At 40.3% G+C, this 20,606-nt stretch overlaps 1 protein-coding gene across 1 annotated transcript in view; it reads left to right on the top strand.

The window, feature by feature from the left end:
- Window positions 1-394: 394 nt before the first annotated feature.
- Window positions 395-20,606, top strand: part of peli1b (pellino E3 ubiquitin protein ligase 1b) — a 41,270-nt gene continuing 21,058 nt past the window's right edge. Inside the window, exon 1 of the mRNA XM_044136427.1 lies at window positions 395-678. The gene's annotated coding sequence lies outside the window, so the exon portion shown is untranslated. The remainder of the gene's footprint in view (window positions 679-20,606) is intronic.

Below are 20,606 nucleotides of genomic sequence, written 5' to 3' on the forward strand. Positions count from 1 at the left end.
ATCACTAAGTTAAAACAAGCTATTAAAAGTAGCCAACCAATACCGAGATTGACTCGTTTTTTTTTTTTGTTGTTTTTTTTTATTTTATGGCTATTAACAACAGGCAATTGTTTACTAGGAAATAAGTTACAACCTTAAAACAAACAAAAATGAACAGGTATTTACGTTTTTAAAATGAAAATTTGGATCAAACCTCCGTTAGATGTAAAGTTTCCAAAGTTTAATTTCGTACTACTATAGTTTTCAACTTCGAATTCAGAAAATATGACGAACGCAGCACCAGCCTCACTTGCGTGATGAGATGAAAAATACTCCAGCTCCCAGCATACTTTGCGCGGGTGTTCTCCTAACGCACACGCGCGCAGAGGCAGAGAACGACTCCGCTCTGTGTTTACGTTGAGATGCTCACAACAAAGGACAGCGCAACACGGAGAGGCTGCTCTCTAACATAACCCACCGTGGCTACAAATTTCTTTAAGCATTCAGTCATCTTACCGCGAAGAGAAACGAGACAATATAAAAATTTCTCATTGTCTTCCGATATATATGTATTTTTTAAAATTATTTTATTGCGTGCTTTAATTTCTGGTCCACGAGCTCAGACGCGAAGAAATTAATGTGAAATTTCCTTCGGAGCACCACAAGACACTGAGCGAGGACTTCATCATCTGTATCGCAGTAAGTACACTGATTTACCCGAGTAAATATAACAGACACGGCAGCCTAGGAGCGTCCGGTTTATCCCTCTGTGTTTTCTGAGCGTCACCTGCTTTGTCCAGCCAGCCTCTTACCTCATTTGGTAATGTCCTATCACTCTGATGGGAAGTCATCAGGCAGCGCTGCGGATGCTAACTATCGTCTCTATCAAGTGTTTTCTACGCACGGACAAATCCACGAGCTTGATTTTTTTTTTTTTTTTTTTTTTTTTGTAGCTATAGCTTCCTGATTTATTACATCATGTCCATCCTGTGCACTAAATCTGCGAACCTTTTGCAGAAAAAATTTAGCAAATGCTTCTGTTTTTCATCCTCAGCTTGATAATATTATGCTTTTTTAAGGTGTAGATCTTTATATAGAATTGTATTTTTATTGTCTGCTAGTTATTAAACTGATTATTCATTTATTATTATGTCATACTTTGTTACCCTTTTTACTATACTATTATTGAATTTATCAGAAAGACAAGGTAAAGTTGCAGAAGGATATTGCTGCTTGCAAAGGTTATCTCCTAACTTTTTCGGAGCAATTTGGAGAGCCATCTTGCAGAACACGTCAGATGAAGGTTTGTGTTGGATTGCAAAAGCCTCTCTTATTAATTTTGCAAAGCTTTGAGTTTAAAGGTTGCACAGGAAATCCTGAGGTGTTTTTTTTTTTTTTTTTGTAAAGATGGAGGAACAATGTACAATTGAGCAAATTTTTCACACAGTTTGAACTTTACTCTAAAGGGCTCCAGTCGTGATGTAGGTGTTGTTAAAACACACGTTTGCACATTTTTTGGAGGGCGAGTGTCCTGCGGATCTGCATGGTTGGTGTCAAGAGAGTCTCAATTTCAGGGAGGAAACTGGAGTCGGCGGTGTCATGCAGGGAGTTTAAGAGAGAGAGAGAGCTTGGATGTCCTAATGGAGGCTCAACGCTGTATCCTTAGTAACCCAGTGTGTGAAGACACAAGCCAGCCTCCCAATCCCAATATTGTGTGGACTGGGTAGATAAAAATTTTTTTATTTTTTTTCACGTTAAGTCAGTTGCATTCAAATATATGCAATTTGACATGTTACTATGATCGCAGGATTCTCCAAGTTTATCAAATACCTTTTATCAACTTTTATTTCATAGGGATTTCATGGAACAAAACCCAAAAGTAGTGCATAAAAGTGCTGTAAACCTAGCTTGAGTAGGCTAAACTGATAGGCTTGGTAAGCAGAGCTTTATTCAGGCAAGTAGCTACAAGGCCATTGGTAATTCTGGAAGTGCAGGGAATCTCAGGCTGCATGCACACCAGCCCTGTTTAGATGCTTCAGTCTAACTGTGGTTTGTTTGCCTGAAAAGTCTGGTTGGTTTGGGGAGGTGTGAACGCGCAATCGAATCTCTGATGCGGACCAATACAGCAAACTTTTGTTTGCCTAAAAAACTAGGTCTTGGTTCAGTTGAAATGAGTTCTGGTGAGGTTTCAATGGATATGTGAACGCCAAGCGAACCGGAGACCACTCTAAAAGAAGGAAGTGAACTGTTGCGTGGGGCATTCTGGGTAAATTTAACCAAAACAAACACTAGAGTCTACCATTAGCGGGAGAAATGACTTGTAGCCAATGACAAAAGACAAATTCATACCATAGCTAAAATGTGACGCCACTACATTTTTGTTTGCATTTTGTGAAGAAGGAAGTTGAGGTCAGTGTCTTCTTCAGAGGTTTTCTTGTCTCTTCCTTCAATAGTTCTTGGTGTAGCGCCGCCACAGGCGTGGAGGTGAACTGCTTTTTCAAAGCACTTGGTTCATTTGACCCAGTGCAGTGTGAAAACCAACCGCATCAGCTAAAGCAGTAACAACTGATGTCATTTTGGTCCTCAGTTGATTTGAGTACACCAGACTATAAAGTATGAAAACTACACATCGGTATGAATACACCATTTTCACAGTGACAAACGGTGGAGTTTTTTCTTTTCTTTTTAGTCTATGTTTGATGAAAGCAGATTGCAATGCAAGCTTCACTGAAAACAGAAGCGTATGAGACTGTTTATTATTAATTCAGCTCAGACCAAAAAAAAAGAAATCTTATATTACCGAGCAAAATATTTCCAAAGTTAATTATAACACGTTAGTATTTCATATTTTCTTGTTGTAAATTGAAAAGTTTTGATTTTGGAATTACTATTTTTGTAGCTGCGATTACACTGACTGCAGCTGCTATGAAAAACATTTATTCAGTAGATAAAAATAACTTACTGGGAGTTCCAGATACATTAAAAATGTAGCATCAGGTGAAACCTTATCAGGTTTTCTGATCTCCACGCCCCAGGCTCGGCGTCTGGCGTGGCTGCGATGTTATCGTGGACAGACTTAATGCTCACAGTCACACGTCAAAAAGAACCCAAAAGCACATTTATTATGTCTCCATGACTGCATCCAGCCATGATGACAGAGTGAAGTGTTCCAGCCTGTGTGCACTATGTGCAGCTTATAACAAGTCATTTTCTCTGTAAATTAGCGAGCGTAACTCATAATGTTCCTACTTTTACATAGGAACATTTTACGTTGAAGCAACAATGAACAGCTGTGAATCCGGGTAATGTTTGTTGCGTGAGGGGGGGAGTGGTGGGGTTGCACTAATCTCTGTGTTTGCACGTGCCTGCGCTCTCCCTGGTTGTAATCGCACTGACGGCTGAGCTGCAGCTTTGCTCACGCTGAGGTTTGAGTCGCTTGGCTCGCGCCGCCCGGCCCCGGCTTTCTGCCCCGCGCCGGGCTGCCGAACAGGCTGAGGTTTGTCCAGGCAGGGGGGGAGATTACGTCTCTCATGGAAAGTGGGTCAGACAGTGGGCACGATTTTATGGCCTTGTTTTCTGCTCAAGGTGGAGAAGGAAAGATGAAGATAATTTTCCCATAATGATGCTTCAGGAAGCTTCTCATGTTCTCCTGCTGCAACTTCTTTTGTTTTGTGACTAAATCATGAGCTGGTTTGGTGATGGGTTGCTCCGTTGGATGCCGCGTGCCTTAATCTGAATTTATAAGTCCTGAAAAACACGATTTGTTCTGGCGAATACTCTGTTCTGCTCTCGTGGCCTATCCTCTGAAAACTTCTTTCTCCGTGAGTTTTTTAGGTGCTGTTTAAGTGATGCATATAAGTGTAACAGTTCCATGGAGGAAACACCATAGAACCATGGAAAAAAACACATAAAAAGGGATAAATTAATGCTGGCCTGAAGAGGGTGTGTGATTTAAGGCTGGGTTTTCTTAAAGCATTAGTGTGTGTGAGTTTAGGCTAACAAATCAAACATTTATTTTCTTAAAGCTTGTTTTTGCTCATTTTTATCCGGAGTTTCTATGAAGAGACTGATACAAAAGTTTGTTTAAATATATAATACAGACTAATTTATGCAGAAGTATGCAGATTCTATCCTGTCTGTGGGATTGGGAAAAGAACAAATCCTTGGATATTAATGTACTGTTTCTTTCTGGGCTTTATTTCGCTCATTTGCATATTGTGCAATGTTACAACGGCTCAGGAGGCATTTTTCATACTGCTGATGCTTTTTAGCACAGTTCAGGTCAAAATACTCAAAGATTGAGTGTTTTACCTGTAGGTTATTTAAAGTGGAAGTCATGTAAGACTTATGTAAGACAAATTTGGATGGAAAAGTCAGCCATGAAAGCCAAACATTTTTCTCTATTTGCAGATTTGGCATTGTGTGTGCACTAAGCAGTTTCTGTGGGGACCTTCAGTTTCTGTTTGAATCATCATGTTTTGTTTTAACACAAAACATGATGCAGTTAGAGCTGCTCTGGCTCTACAAAACAGGATTGTGGGGTCGCTGAGATCATCTCAGCAGCTTCCCTGTCAAGTTGTTTGTCAAAACGGCCCCATGCTGTTTAGCGGCTCAAGAAAACACGCAGCCATGCAGGCGTGTTTTCTTATGCACAGCACTGAGTCTCTCAGAGGTTGTGTGATCATGCTCAATACCCATTTCCTGCCTCTCTCCCCAGCCTTCCTGTGTCGAATGAGCTTGAGTGAGAGTCAATGATGAGTCTCACATACAGACTGGTTGAGTGTGGGACTTGTTGACGTCGTGGCTTCCCCACTCAGTGCTGCTGCTGCTGCTGCTGCTTCTCAGTAATGCACAAACAGATACCGAGCAGCGTAAAGCAGTGAGCAGTGATTTTTTTTTTACTCAACCAGGCAATTGTGGAGAGAATTGCTGATGTCTTAAGGAAAGTGTTTCGTCTTCACGATCCTTGTTTGTTCACCAATGTTTTCTATCAAGCCTTTGAGTACCCTCTGACCCCTGATGAGAGCTCTGCTATCAGATGCTTTAAGGCCGGCCACAGTACATGTTTTATTCAATCTAGAGATGATGCTCTTGGGTGTGTAAGCTGTGGGGACATACATGTGCTTATGTAATGTGTAGACTCTATCATCCTTGTTACTGTTATTTATTAGAGAAGCGTTGCAACATGCAGCCGCTGACTGGACGCTGATACTGGATTCCTATGTACGAGGCTAAAAAGAACAGGAGCATCATCTCTCAAAGTAAACCTATAAGATTTTATATCCAGACATGTTTATCATGACATGCAACAGTGTCTGACTGCTCACTCTGACTGTGTTATGGTTTTTGTTTGTGCTGCTCCAAGACCTCGCTTATTTGTGTCATGTCCAACAAGCCTGTGTGCACAGTATACTGCAGTCGACGTTCTGCCCGCTGAATCATTGATGAGGCTGTAATTCGAACGCCAACCCTCCCCGCCGTCTGTCACAGGATTGTCTCCTCCAGGCGCAGCTCTCAGGAAAACCAGCAGGCAGCTCTTTTATGGTTACATTCTCACCAGTCCCGTTTAGTCCACTTTAACTTAACTCTATTTTGTTTGTCTAGTAAGGCCAGCCTGTTGGGGACGTGTGAATCAATCGATTTGCCTCAAAACCTAGGTCTTGACTTGGTTGAAGTGAACTATGGTGCGGTTCGAATGCATTGTGTGAATGTCAAGCGGATTGGAGACCGCTCCAAAAGTAGGAAGCAAACTAAAACCTGGGACATTCTGGGTTAATGCAACCAAAACATCCTACCACCTCAAAAATTCACCACCAATCCATTGTGTTTACGTTTTGTCAAAAAGGATGTGGCTCTCAATGTCTTCTTCAAAGACATTCAGTGGTTCTTGGTGCAGTGCCATCACAGGCTTGGAGGGGAATAGGTTTTTCAAAGAGTTTGGATTGTTAGACACAGTGTAGTGTGAAAGCAAACCACACCAGCTGAAAATGTAACAAATGTTGCTACTTTGGTCCCCATTAGAACCGAGTCTTCTCGACTGTCAGGTTTGAAAACACCCTACAACAGCAACAGGGGAAAATCGGTACCGGAAACTTTCGTTTCTGTCACTGTTTCTGTTTCAGACAACACCTGTCCCTGAAACCTTTATTGTAAATTGCGTCAGACCTTCAAACATGAACTTCAAATACATCTTCTTCTGACATCACAGCATATATACTGATACATTGAGGTAAAATACCAGCAAATTAAATCAAAGTAAAATCCATTAATATCACTTTACAAACTATTCTCCCTGTGTTAGAATTATGTAGCTGGTAGCTAGAATAAGGTGCAACCAGAGTCAAGTCTAATCAAGACCAAACAGAGATTTTCCTTCTTGCACTTGTAAGAGGGCAAAAATGCCAACAAGTTTATTTTAACCTGCTATGTGCAGCTAGAGAACGTCTCTGGCATCTCATTGAATTTACCTTAAACTGTTGGAGTGGTAAAGCTGGCGAGGTTTTGGAACTGGAACTTCAAACTACTTGCAGAACTCGACGCCTTTAACTCACTCATTCATGTTCATTTCGGTAGAATCTACCAGACGGAAATGATCACACATCAGAAAAAAGAAAAGTTCACTCCAGCTCTACTCTTTAGATTCATGAATTCTTGTCTGACTGTAGAAAAATTTGCATTAGATGAATCCTAAGGTAGTCTGTTTCCTTAGTAGGGTAATCTGTGTAGTAGACAATCCTAATTTTTTTAGTAATGCACCATTTGGTGGTTCCAGTTCAAGTAGTTTTAAGATATAGCTTGAAAAAATAGTGCTGACAAGTTGAAGGCAGAGATTACAAAAGTCGTTAGTTGTTACTTTATGAGCTAATCAAAGTCAGATTTTGGAAAATTTGATTCAAATATTTTGAACATTATTCATAGAAACATAGAAACAGAACCACAAATGCTTTTAATTACTTTTTCTAAGCTGCTTTCATCAGCGAAGTGCAGCGGAGAGAAGGGAATGATTAGTTGACCTCAGTCATGACTCAGATTCACCTCATAGCTCCACAGATTCACACTCTGACATTTACTGTCATCCACTCAGCTTTTCATTCAGTCTGAAGGTGAACACCACGCCTCGGCCTCCAGCCGGGAACTCCCCCGCCCTGCTGGGGTCCTGTTCTGGATCCTGGAGTCTGTGAAGATGCCAATCCCATGGACGCTCCACAGCAACCAGTAGTTTGTTATGAAGAGTTAATTTAATGCTCAGCAGGAATTTGGCACCAAAGGGTCTGACTCTGTTTTTTTTTTAAGACTGGTGGGTGGAGATGTGAGTGGTTCCACTGAGGACTATGAGAGGCCGTGTCCTGATTGAGTTGAACTAAAGATGTGTGTTTTCTGGCTGTACCGTTGGGTTACTCTAAGAGACAGAGCAGCTCATGATGCTGCTGTTACAACCTAGTCACTTCGGCTCTGGTCCGCCGAAAAACCTAGGTCTCGGTTTGGTTGAAGTGATATCTGGCGCAGTTCAAATGCCAAGCAGACCACTCGGCGCTGCAAAAGTACTAAGTGGACTACAGTGCAGAGCATTCTGGGTAAATACAACCTAGACGAATGCAAGAGTCTAACTCTACCAGGAGAAATGGCTCATGGTCTTTTGACAAAGACAAAAGAGAAATTCTACAACTACTAAAATCTCACGCCACTCTATTTCTGTTTACTTTTTGAAAAGGAGGAAATGACATCAGTGTCTTCTTCAGTTGCTTGAGTTGCTTCCTTCGGTGGTTCTTGGTGCAGCGCCACCACAGGTGAGGGGGTGAACAGGTTTTTCAAAATGTTTGTGTGTTTAACAAAAGGCAGCAGCTGAAAATGTAACAAATGTTGCCATTTTGGCCCCCAATCGAACTGAGTCTACCAGACCATTAAGTGTGAAAACAAGCCTAAATGTCCTATTCAGACAAACTAAAGGGATAAACGAATGTGACCCAATTTAAATATTATCTTCAGGCACTTTATTACAAACCTTTTGCGAAGGCTAAATGTGTTCCTACTTATCCAGATGAATTTCTGAAAAATGCCAAATATAACAGTTTGATTTGAACACTTTTTCCCTATCTTTACATGACTACCTTTTTACATTTTAAGCACACCCTGAGCAGTTTTCTGTCTTACTCAGACACAAAGAAAGGAATAACTTTGAAAGACCTCTAGAAGCACATTTAAAACATACCAGTTTGACTCTTTGGCAGCCAAGTAATTTGTAAGTAAAGGTGGTTAGAAATGTTTTTACAGAGCTGTAGAGAAACTGTTTTGGCAACAGCGCATTAGGAAGTGTTTCTGTTGTTTCTAGGAGTTTATGAGATCCCTGGAGTGACCTAATAGTTGGGCCAGAGAGCCCTGATACCACTGAATGTGGATTTCCTGTAACACTATGTTTTTATAAAAGTGGGGAGAAGGGGGATCTAACTCCGCTCACATAAAAATGACAAATGATCCAGGGCTAATTAATTTCCTAGTTGCTGTTTTTGAGAACATGTGCTAACCATCCAGAGCGAACAGGATGTGCATCAGTCATTTCCCAGAAGTCGACGGTTTTATGAACGTTTGCATTCATGGTGTTGGACTTATGAGAGTTACAGCTTTGCTCAACTTTCAGACAAAACAGGATCAGTACCCTGAAGACAGATTTGTGTTTTTCATGGGGTGGTTAATAAATCGTCCTCGTGAATTTAAGCTGCTGTTTTGGGTCAAATGTCAAGACAGTATAGAAGATGTATAGATGTATAGAAGCTGAATTAATATCCATTTTCTATTAGTTCTCAAGTGCTGAGAACAAATATAAAAATACTCCATTCAAGATATATTCCTGCAGCTTTTTATAACTAGTACCATCTCAGGAAATGTTTTCAGTTTGGTCAAAACAAAACAAAAGCAATACAGATGGATGGGAGGATGTGGTTTAGTTGTTACATGTTCAATCTCAAACAGAAATGTCCATGTCTAAAGTTGGAAAAATTAACTCAAACTCATTAGTAGTCGACATTCCCAGTAGAAAAATTAGAGATTTCAAACTAATTCTGACCTCAGATTCCAATATGGCCGACTTACATTAGAAGTTTACTGATAGCTGGAATCACAAATATTTTTTGTACTTTTAAAGATTTGTATCTCATCCAAACTTTTACACACACAGGAAATACAGGCCAACTCCTGTAACAGCATGTTGCTAAATTTTATAATAGTACAAAATGAATGGAAATGGCTTATTACCATCCAATGCTAGTAGACGTTAGCTTGATCACTGAGCATGAAAATAGGGAAAGTTTATAAATTTGTAAACTGGAAACTGAAACATATTTAGTTTGGTTCTCATGTAATTTCTTCAGAGCGACATGGAACAAATCTTTAATGGTGCGTTCACACCAAACACGTTTTGAGCGTCAGGTGCGTCTGGTTTACATTCACAGTCTATGTGGAGGCGCATCGAGGGCCGTTGTGGCGCGTTTCAGAGCGTCTAGCGCAGTGTGATTTGAACCGTTTCGAACGTTTGATGCGTCAAGAGCATCTGACGCGCACTGGACGCGCCTTCACTTGGACTTTGAATGTAAACCAGACACGTGAAGCGCTAGGTGTAGAGCAAAATGTTTAGTGTCTGCATTCAGACTGCAGAGGCTTGACACTGAAAGTTTGAAGCGTTGGATGCATTTTTGACGCCCGTAACGCGTTTGGTGTGAAGGCACCATAAGTCGTCACCGACACTTCCTGATTCACCATCATCCACTTTAGTTTCACACAGGGAGTTCTCCGAATCTTCTTTACTGAACTTCTCCTTTGTTCAATATCCAAAGAAGCAAAAGTCAATCTGCTTGAATAAATGGCTATACATCACAGTCAATCCTTCCTTATTGTCTTTCCAAATGGGGTTGTGAAAGACGGGAATGAGAAACCATAGTTAGGAACAACAGTGAAACTTGTTACTTATGACTGATTACCACCAGGTATAAATAGTATGATAATAACCTGAGTGAAAACAACATCACTGGCTTTCTACTCCAGTCAAAGTTGCCGTAGAAACTTCAGTCAGTTTGGCTCGTTCTCTTGAATCTTGTCCTGACGTTAACCAGCTAAATGTTTTCTACTCCATCAGATTTTACCATCCCCTTACTCTTAAACAGGTGCAATCACAGAATTGAAACCACTTATTTAAAGTGAATTCACGTGGAACATCTGGTTGGGATGCATTTCTCTCCTGGTATGTCTTTGTTCTGGGTAACCAACAGAGGTTTGTTCGAACACCACCCAATAACAGCTCCGCCTGCGCTCTGTTTTCCTTGGCAGTCAAGAATTGGCGGTGGGAATGACATCACGAGGATTTGATCATCGTCACGCTCACCAACAACACTGCCTTATATTTTACACACACAAGGTTTTGATAAGCTTACATGTATTCTTGACTTTTAAAGAGCAAAGGAGCATCTGCACTGAGAAGAGCTCCACGGTTCTTTTCCTGTCTTGTTCTTGGAGAACTAGACAGGAAACAAAATAAACATAAATGATAATAAATATTTTATTACTTTCAAGATAATCAGTACTCATTTGTAAAGCAGCTGTTTTGAATTTATGAGCATCATTTGACTTTACAAGTTGAAAATCGGATTTTAGCTCTGATTTAAGTGGGAAAACACAGTTTGTAGCTGTAAATTTTAAAAACGGCTTCATTGCAGAGCGATCTGAAGTCAGTGCACTAGAGACGATTTGTGTATGTTGTAATCAATGGGAAAGTGTGGCAGCCTTCTTTCAGCTGTTTGGTAGCAGTAACTGAATCTTTAGGTTCTTGGTGAAGCGATTCGATTACCGTTCAGAAGAATCCGTTTCCCTTGTAGACCTGTACGTCTGTCCTTCGCTACTCTCGTTTGGAGCAAAAAATCCACGTAAGAGTCTGTGGAAATGGCTTTCAATGCCTCACATGTTAGTTATTTCAGTGTCGCTTTGTTTTGGTCTTTTGGTTTGGCATTTCGGGGAAAATCCTTGACATTTTATCTTTGCATGTCATTTTCACCATAAACCCTCCTGGTGACGCACTTTGCACACTTCAAAGTTCCAGCGACTGCATTCCCCAAGATTTAGTCATAAGATAACTTCAAGAGAATCATGTTTTGATGTTTGTTATTGGAGTCAGAATTGTCCACATCTCAGTGTTTTGAAAAAAGCATTTTTTTTTCTACTCTTTGATTCGTACAGGGGGTCTGGCCTCTTGGCTATTGGGAAACGATTTCTTCCTGGAGGTGTTGACTCTGTTTAAGCTTAAAATTTTACTCAATCGCTAACATTTGACCTTGTTCAAATTATTTTTCAGAAATATGTTTTGGTCTCTGTGACCAAGAGAAAAGTGCCGAGTTGAACGTTGTTATTAATTCAATATTTGGACCGACACGGACTGAACGGTTTCCTTCACTTCCTCCACTGCCATTTCTAAAACACACTGGACTACAATTCTAAAACAGTGCAGAAAATCGACTTCATCGTTCACAGCTGCTTCTGTTGGGTGATTGGCCCAGTAAAGTCGAAAAGGAGAAGTGAACCAAGTGGAATAGCATAGCAAGGCCAGACTATCCTAATTTGATTTTGACTGGACTGCTACAATTACTAGTTTTAGCAGATTTGATCACGTTCTGTTCCTTTTTTATATATATATATTTGATAGATATAAATCTCCAGATGAAAGACATTTGTTCACCAGTATTAATGTACATCTCTGTCTGTCGTGTCTTTCCTCATTATTTCCTGTTTTCCTTAAACTGGTATCTAACGAGACTCATGTAGTTTCCATTTGCATTCATCAACGTGCAAATAGAGAACCTCCAATACATTCAGAGGAACAGCAGAAAACTCCTCCTGGGACCAGAGAGGACGAGAGGAGTGAGAGTGGGGAGGGAATTGGGACTTCCTGTGTACATCGACACGCTGACTCTGTGTAAATCACCTCTGAGCAGACCCAACTCCAGGGAGATATGTTGCTTTTTTGAATCCCATGAAGTCTGTTTCAGAGTAATACGAACATAAAGATTTATTTTAATCAATTCTCCATTTCTAGCTGCTGCACAGCAACACATGTCTGATTTCTGTGCATAATGAAGTCTCATCTGTCTGTAGTTTTAATTCATCTTTTGAACCATTTATTTTCCGTAGCTCTGCAGCAGGCAGCAGGTTTTCCTTTCCTAAAACCCTCTGCTGATCCGAGGTTTCTCTGGGTTACACTACTGTATTTTATTGCACCAGCTTTCTTTTAAGACGGGAGATCCGATGTAGGAGGGAAAATTATTCTGATCGCGTCTTTTTGGATTTAAGACAGTCGCTATTAAAAGACAGCCGAACCCATAAAACATCTCTACATGCAAAGATGAAGAAAATTAGATTTTAAAAATGTAGGAGGTGTTGCAGCCTTGCTTCTGAGGTCCAATTCACACCAGAAGAAGAAAGTGTGAGCAGGATGAAGAATTAATGCAAGATGCTTGCCAGATTCAGATTTGACGTGTTCAGGTTGCCAGATAACCACACTGGTAAAAGCTGAAAGATGATTGTTATTATTTAATCCTCATTTACTACTGTCATTATCATTTTTTAGGTAATATGTGTGAAAAGAGAAAGGAAAGGTTAAATATGTCCATACTACAAAAAAATGATACTGTGTGTCTTGCTTTGAGTTTCTGTCCACATTTACCTTTTTTTCTGTCAGAGTGAATTACTAGTGTGGCAAACACTTCAACACAGTCGCTCATTAAAAATAGTGTCCTCACACATTTAGTGTTGAAGAAACAGCAAGTCTGCAATATGTGAAAAAAATAATTTTAGTAAATCTGATCAATTCTGTCTGGAAACCCATGCTAAGATAAAACAGGAGTGAAAAAGGCATTGGCTTCACCAAGGTTTTAAAATGACTGTTCTGATGGCCACGACGCCTTCCCTTACTGATAAGGTACTCACATTAATCTGTTTGGAAATACATTATTCCTATAAGCAGAAAATAGGAACCGAATTAGTAAATTTGTTTTAAATACAGTTGATGAGCTACGAGAAGCAGGTCTGGCTAACAGAACACAGACAGCACAACTAATCAAAAAAAATAAATAAAATACGACTGATATACTTTTTGAGTTTCATAAAAATCAAATAAAAGTATAAATAGAAGTACTGCTAGTTGTTTGTGTACCTTGTAGTAGCAGAAGGAATACTTGCTTTTTAGGTTAAAACTTGATGTTGGGCTGCAATGATTATTTTAGCAATCAAATATTCTGCTGATTAATCGATTCATCAAACTCTATTGACTTTGTTTGATTAATTGGATAGCAAAAGGAGCTCAATAAAAGACAATATTTTTGACCAAACTATGCCACTTGAGGAGTTGTGGGTAGACAATATTTACTGAAAATATGGATCTGACTTTTACTTAACTTAAACAGGTTTATTGAATGATGATTGGTGGTGGGATTTCTCAGTTTCCGTCTCTGACCATCTTGTTCTAAAAGTTTTGTAATCTTCCACTTAAGGCCCTTGGAATGGCAGCATAAAAAGCAACATAGAAAGTTCACATAAATAGTAATAATAATTTGAAAAAGGCTAAAAACAACTCTGGTATCTTGACAACAGCCAGAGACGCTCATCCTATTTCTGTGTCGCAGGGGAAATCGAAGTCATTGATTGGATCAGTTAAATCAAGAAGGAGACAAAATGGGAAGGTAAAAAAAAAAAAATTAAAAAAATGGGAAAGAGGATCTGGCATTGGGTTTTGCCAGATCCACCACACGGATCAGTTTCCGAGGCATCAGGAGTCCTATCTTCAACATGTGTAAACCAATCCCTCTCCTCTGACCCGGTCCTGCAACCCGACCCACTGACACCAGGCCCATCCATCAACACACATCCTTCACTCAGGCGTTTCTGCCTGAAATTCTCGTTTTTGGTTCAGCGTGTTTACTGCTTCCCACTCTGAAATGGATCAAAACAACCAAAACAAAAAAAACACTCAACCGTAAATTGTAGGGTTTGCGCTTGAGTGTTGTTAAGATTAAACATGCACCGAGCATGAGCATGTGGTCGACAGTCTAGGCCTTCAGCATAATTCTCTGTCTTTAAGGCCACTCGGAAAACCTTTCCAAGAAATTGTAGGAAGCTTTCTGTTCCACGTTTGTCTGATTCCAAGTCCTTTTTATGTCCTTTTCCAGTGGCAATAAAAGTAATCTAATCTGATACAGGTTTGTTTTTCTTGCCCCCCGCCCTCCAATTAAAATTAAACCTCTAATCACCAGTTAGTTTGGGAAACTAACTGGTTCATTTTGGGAGCATAAGAGGTGAATGTGAATCTTTGAAAATCCAACACACCGTCAGTGAGCATGACTCCAGCTCTGCTCCTGAAGGCAGCCGCTATAACCCAGCCGCGAATTGAAAGGCGTCACACTCAGATCTGGCTTCCAAATGTGACAATCACACGCGTGAGACGGCCATTTAGAGGTTTCTCTCTGATGAGCTGCAGACCTGGTGGCTTTCCCACCACGCAGCCGCTGCTTGACGCAGGAAGTTGAGGGTTTCGAACCGCAGTGTTGACGTAGGACCGGGTAGCGTCACATGGAGCTCCTCTCCTCTGAAATCCCTTTTAATTGGAGGTATTTTAAGCTAATTATAGATGGCGACACCACCATTGAAGTTGGGATCCTTTGGTCTCTTTGTAGTAGTTTACAAACCTTTTTATCGATATATCCTCTCACTAATTTAAGCTAAACATTATTGCATCTGCAAAGCGTGGAAATAGGAGAAGTTAGATCCAAACTTAAATGTTTTTTTGGGGTTTTTTGATGACAATACGACAGACTGATGATGTCGACGTCAGTAAAACGTTGACAAATTAATAAACCACCGAAATTTCTATTTTAATGAACCAATTTCTATTTCTGAGGTTGGCTCCAATTATTTATTTTGTAAAGTTCTGACCTACTGATTTTGGTCTGATTTCTTTCTCAAACTATGTCAAACAGGGATAAGTATCATAAATGGCATCGGCATCACCCAAAATGAGTCATTTTTTAATATATCTGAATAGGTCCAATAATGGAAATTGGGTTGATATCAACCACGGATATTTATTTCCATTTTACTGCCATTTGTTTCAGGGGGAGTAGAGGAAGTTGGTCATTTAGTATTTGCTTGTGATAGTGATGCATCAAAGGATTGTGGGAAGTTTAACCACGGTGTGATGTTGATATCGGCCCAGATTTTCTCATCGGTGCATCTTATGTTTAGAAAACTTGCTAAGTCCGGTGGTTGTGTGCCAGGGTGTAGTCATCCATCCAGGAGCCTGCTTGGTTTTTGAGTTAAAAAAATGTTTAAAGTTGACAGGAAATTTGAAAATATCACTTGATAATTATGTGTTGTTGAAAGATTGCAAGATTAATACCTGAACACCAACTATAAAATCTTAAAAAAATAAAACATTTTAAAAAGACTTGAATAAATAAACAATAAGCTAGGAGCAAGTAAAGCCTGGTGGCCCACCAGGTTTATAATACACACTAGATTTTATTTTAAATCTTTTGGTGCTGTGCTTATAATATTATGGTACAGAGAGATCGCTCTCTGTCACTGGAATTTTTTTTTAATTACTCAATTAAAAAAAAGAGAAAGTGATTGTACCGTTCCAGTGATGCTTTATTACTTTTTTTTGTTTCTTGGTGTTGTGAGGTGAAGCACATGGCCTTTTCCCTGCACTAAGCAGCCTCAGTCATGGTTCAAGTGGATTGGGAGTTTGAAAAAGGGAGCTTTTGTTAGAGGTGAGGTCTGCTGGATTCGTAGCAGCGGGTGGTTCTGTGGAGAAGCTGAGTTGCTCCTTTACGTTACATTGGACCTTTTTATGATCGGTACGGCCTCTGAATGTGTACACTGTAACGAACTTTAAGTCCTTTGACTTGCTGTAGAGGCAAAAGTTCAAAGGTTGCCTTAAAACTTGGAGTAAAGTCAACTTTTAGACCTGAGTTAAATCAACTTTGACATGCTTAAAAACAGGACAGTTTACAACTGTTGGCTAAAAATGGGAAAACTCATGAACTCGCACTCTGTATTAATAAAAACTCATAACAAGTGGAGTTAAAGAGTTGAAATAAGAGCTTTTAGCAAAAGGGAGCTGTCGATTTTTACAGTTATGATGTTTCCTACACATCTTGGGAATCCTTACAATTATTTTTTTATTCTACTTACCTAATGTTATTTTCTTTATGTCCTTTTTGTGCGTTTCTGACATTTCATTTCAAGAAAACCTTCTTGGCCATTTCATACTTTTGCGGTTTTTGTTCTTTTTGTAATTGTTCGTCCGTGAAAAGAAACGCTGTGGACAACCAGTACTAAGTAGATGTCAGCTCACAAAATGTGGTTTAGTGACTAACGGATCATAATCCTATCAGGAGATCGCTCTGGGTAATACTGGTTTGATTAAGACTTACAGTCTGTCGTAAGTGATGAGAATCAGTCGTCAAAATAAAATGTAGTATTAAAATAACTCCTAATAACTTCCTTTAATATATAAAGACAACACATATACTTTGCTTTTCATAAATGTGAAATAAGCCTCTTATAAAACTCTGTTTTAGTTTTTAGACCTAAATGAATGCAGTTCATATTGACTCATGTATGTTTTACGACTCCAGACAAATTGTATTTAGTTTACGAGCAAAAAGGACATTTTGATTGCAAGGTTTGCCTTCTCATCCGCACATTTTTCTAGATATAACAATCCTAAACGTAATGTTTTTACCTTCCCAGTGAAAACGGGTTTTAAACTAACAGCAGACAGAAAGCATCACGCCCGTGATGGAGAGCTGTAAAAGCGATTTCTCGATCACAATACCTCATCTGTTGTGTCATAAATCTGTTAGTGGGACAGAAAAGAAAAATAAGCCAGTTTGATTCATTTGTGTATTTTAATATTAACCCAAACGCTGACGAGGTGAGACGTTTTTACTACCAGAACCTGGCAGAACTGCCATGAGATAATTCCTGAAAGATTTATTTATTATTCCCTAAAACAGCTGTCAAAACAATAAATCCAAACTTCTGTAAGAGGACTGTAGACATGTTGAGTCACGCTAAAACCTTGATTTCCATGCTGTCAGACCTGGTTTTGACACACGCTTACATCTGCTTTCCCAGTCTGAATTTAGAGGTTTCGCCTAAACTCGTAGAGCTCCGGTGTCCGGACAAATGTTAATAGTCGGGTCAGAGAAGACTGTGTGTAGCTGTGAAAGTCTGATTAGAAATATCTTTAACAGGAATGGGCCGCGCCGTCCTCTGTTTCCATCCATCGCTCCCTGTTTTTCCATTACGCTTTGTGCTGCGATTGTGTTCAGCTCGCCCAGATTCACGTCAGCGAAACACGTTTGCTTCCACAGACACACGAACGTCCAGGTAAACTGTTTGCAGATCCATAATCAGAACCACTCTGTAGAGTCCAGTTTCCCGTCCTGTACTGTCCCTTGGCTCCTTAAGGAGAGTTGTGGGAAGCGGAGGAAGTGGCGTGAGGGGAGGAGGCCTGGGAATATGACGTGCTCAACTTGAGTTTGTGTAGCAAAAAAGCAACCAAAAAAACCAAAAAACAACCTAAAATAAAAACCCCTCTCTTCTTGTCAATGGGTCTTAATAGCTGGAACAAAACCTGCAGTCATGGGACGCGGACATGAAAAGAGTGCAGAGGAGGGACGAGGTAGACTTTCTGTGTTTTGGAAAGCGGCTGCCGCGAGCGTTTGAAGAGATTTCTGCGGCTCGGCGCGAGGCAGCCAGGGAGCTTCAGAGCGACTCGGCGCCGGTGACATGAAAGGTGCGAGATGCCTTAAAGCCGCAGTGTTTTGAGGATGTGGTGAAAGCCAGCAATACCGGGATGATTAGATATCTGCTGAGTCTTATTCATAAAGGGGCTCTGCTGACAGAGATCACAGCAGCCGCAGGTCTGGAGAGGAGCTTGTTTTTTCCTCCTTCAGGTTTCTGTTTTACACAACCGTCATCCGCCCTCAGCTTAGATTGTGCTAAATAATGCCAAATTTCACCTCAGCTTGCAAAACTTCATTAACTCTTTGAGTGACGTTGTTCGGGTTGTTGTCACACTTCTCGGTTCGACTGGGAACCAAAATCACAACATTAGTGACATTTGCAGCTGGCGCGGACCAAACTATTGAAAAACCTGTTACCCCTCCTCGGCTGCAGTGGCGCTGCAGCAAGAATCGCTGAAGAAAACAACACGAAAACCTCTGAAGAAGACACAAAAATGGAGTAACATCAGATTTTAGTGGTTGTAGGATTTCTCTTTTACTGTGGTAAAAGCCCACCAGCCATTTCTCCCCATAACGCTAATCAGCTAGTGTTTGTTTTGCTTATATTTACCCAGAATGCCTGTAGTCCATGTCCTGCTTTTGGCGCTCTCTTGATCTGCTTGCATCACAGCACCAGAGTTCACCTCAGCCGAACTGAGACCTGTTTTTCTAGGAGGACCAGAGTTCACATTAGTTTCCAAACGAACCAGACTCTCTAGGCAAACCGACTGCAGGTTGATTAAAGCAGATTAAAACAGGGTTGGTGTGCAAGTGAATTCGTCACCATCATGTTTCTACAGATGTTCAGGAGACACCTGGACATACTTTTACTGCCATTGATCAAGTTCAGTCGTTTGTTTATGGAAAGCGGGTTGTTAAAAAATGTCGATGAAGCCACGTGGCGAGATGTCTGATCCAATCTTGGGCTAAAATCCAGCCTTCATCCTTTTTAATGTCCTGTAGAATATGCACAAAAAATAACTTTAAAGCTTGAAGAAAGCAGATCAAAACCGTCTCTATATGTAGAGATCACATCCTTTGTTTTGCAGTGTTTGCAGAGCAGCGGGTCCGTTTTTGTCCTACTCTGCATGTACAGAAGGCCGGACTCACATCATCACCCCTGAGCTTTTTCCTAGAATCCGTAATTATTTATTGATTTTCTGACCCACTTTAACACGAGGATACTCTTACCGCTTTCCAGTAATGAAGACAACAATCACGTTGGAGTCTCTGGACTCTTTGTCCTCCAGCTGTTGCTCTTGCCCTTGTTTGCTGATGGCTGTTTCTTTCAAACATGATTAAAATGAATCATTTTTGGTATCTGCATGTTGAAATATTTTTTTTAATTTTTGTCAAATATTCTTTTTGTGTTTTGTTTAGCGTGTAGTTCAACAGGTTTGGGGTCTTTCTGTTTTTATTGTCACACTCTCAGGTCCTATAACTTGAGAGTGTGATAATACTCACCACACACCAGAGTGTGTTTCTTTCTCCAAAGTTTGCTCCATCCTCATGTTTTAGTGGACGATCATGTGCTATGCGGGAAATTCTGTAATTATTCTGGGGAAAAAATTTGGCTGCAAACAAAGTTGTGAAGTTGTTGATGTGAAAGGTTTTTGCTGGGCTTTGTTTTCTAGTCAAGTATCTTTGGCAGAGTTTCGGTAAGTTTATTAAAGCCGGCGTAAAGTAACTAAATGTTGTTTAAAGGGGCATTATGTATTTTTCCAGACATTTTATAGCACAATCAAATAACTATCTTACCTTTAGTTGTTATGAAAATGCTCTACGTAAAACATAAATAAATAAATTTGACTTCACATCATATCAGACACCTTGACATAAAACTTTAATGATAGATCTTCGGTGAGTCGAAGGCTAAATGAAACATTTTGCAAGCTGTCAGCCATCGCTCTTAGAGAAAGCAGAATCAGCTTAAGTTGGGTGAAGCCGGTGAGCCGTGTCCTCTCTGAACTCACTTTGTCCCGTTTCAACACATAAATCAACATGAGAGAAAACGCTGCGCAGAATTTCAGTCGTCGTAAACGAGACAAAAACTGGACGTAGTGTTTGAGTGCGGTGTTTGTTTTTATGCACTAAAACAGGCCATAGTCAGTCATGTTTGCAGGTTGGCTTGGCGATGCGGTAAACAGAGGCGCAGCTGCTGCTTCCTCACCAGCATGAATCAAGGGGTTTCCTCATGCCGTTTGCATTAGGTGCCGTGGGTTTGTCAGGTGTCGAGCTCTCTCTCTCTCTCTCTCTCTCTTTGCTGGAGTGGCAGGTGTCACCTGTGCTGGGCTGCGTTGAGATTTATGAGGTCGCTCTGTGTGCCGTCAGCAGCTTGCTGCTACAGTCTGTGACCTCAGCCTGCAAACTCAGCCTCTCTCTGAGCTCCCCGGCTCGATTGTTGCAGCGCTGTGTGTCTCTGTAGCTTAGCAGCAGTTGGCAAGCGGCCATGCCGGGCTTTAGTGTCATGCAGAGCTGTGCAGACACACTCTTCAGAAACTGCACACACACACACACACACACACACGCACACACACACATGCTCAACACGAGTGAATAGCAGACAATAGCTGTAAAAAGTAAAAGTTGTGTTTTTTCCCAAAATGCAATTTCTTTAGATTCCTTTAATCCTGTGTTGTAGGTTATTAAAAAATATTACTTATTTTTATAATCGGAATGACATTTTTATTACAGTTATTTTAGTAATTGATTAATCGATTATTCTGGCAATTAATCAATTATTGGCTTAAAAAAATTGGCACATTCTACAAATTTGTCATTTAACCACTCAGTCCAAAATAC

Source organism: Gambusia affinis, linkage group LG13 (genome assembly GCF_019740435.1).
Source record: "Gambusia affinis linkage group LG13, SWU_Gaff_1.0, whole genome shotgun sequence".
Lineage (NCBI taxonomy): Eukaryota > Metazoa > Chordata > Actinopteri > Cyprinodontiformes > Poeciliidae > Gambusia > Gambusia affinis.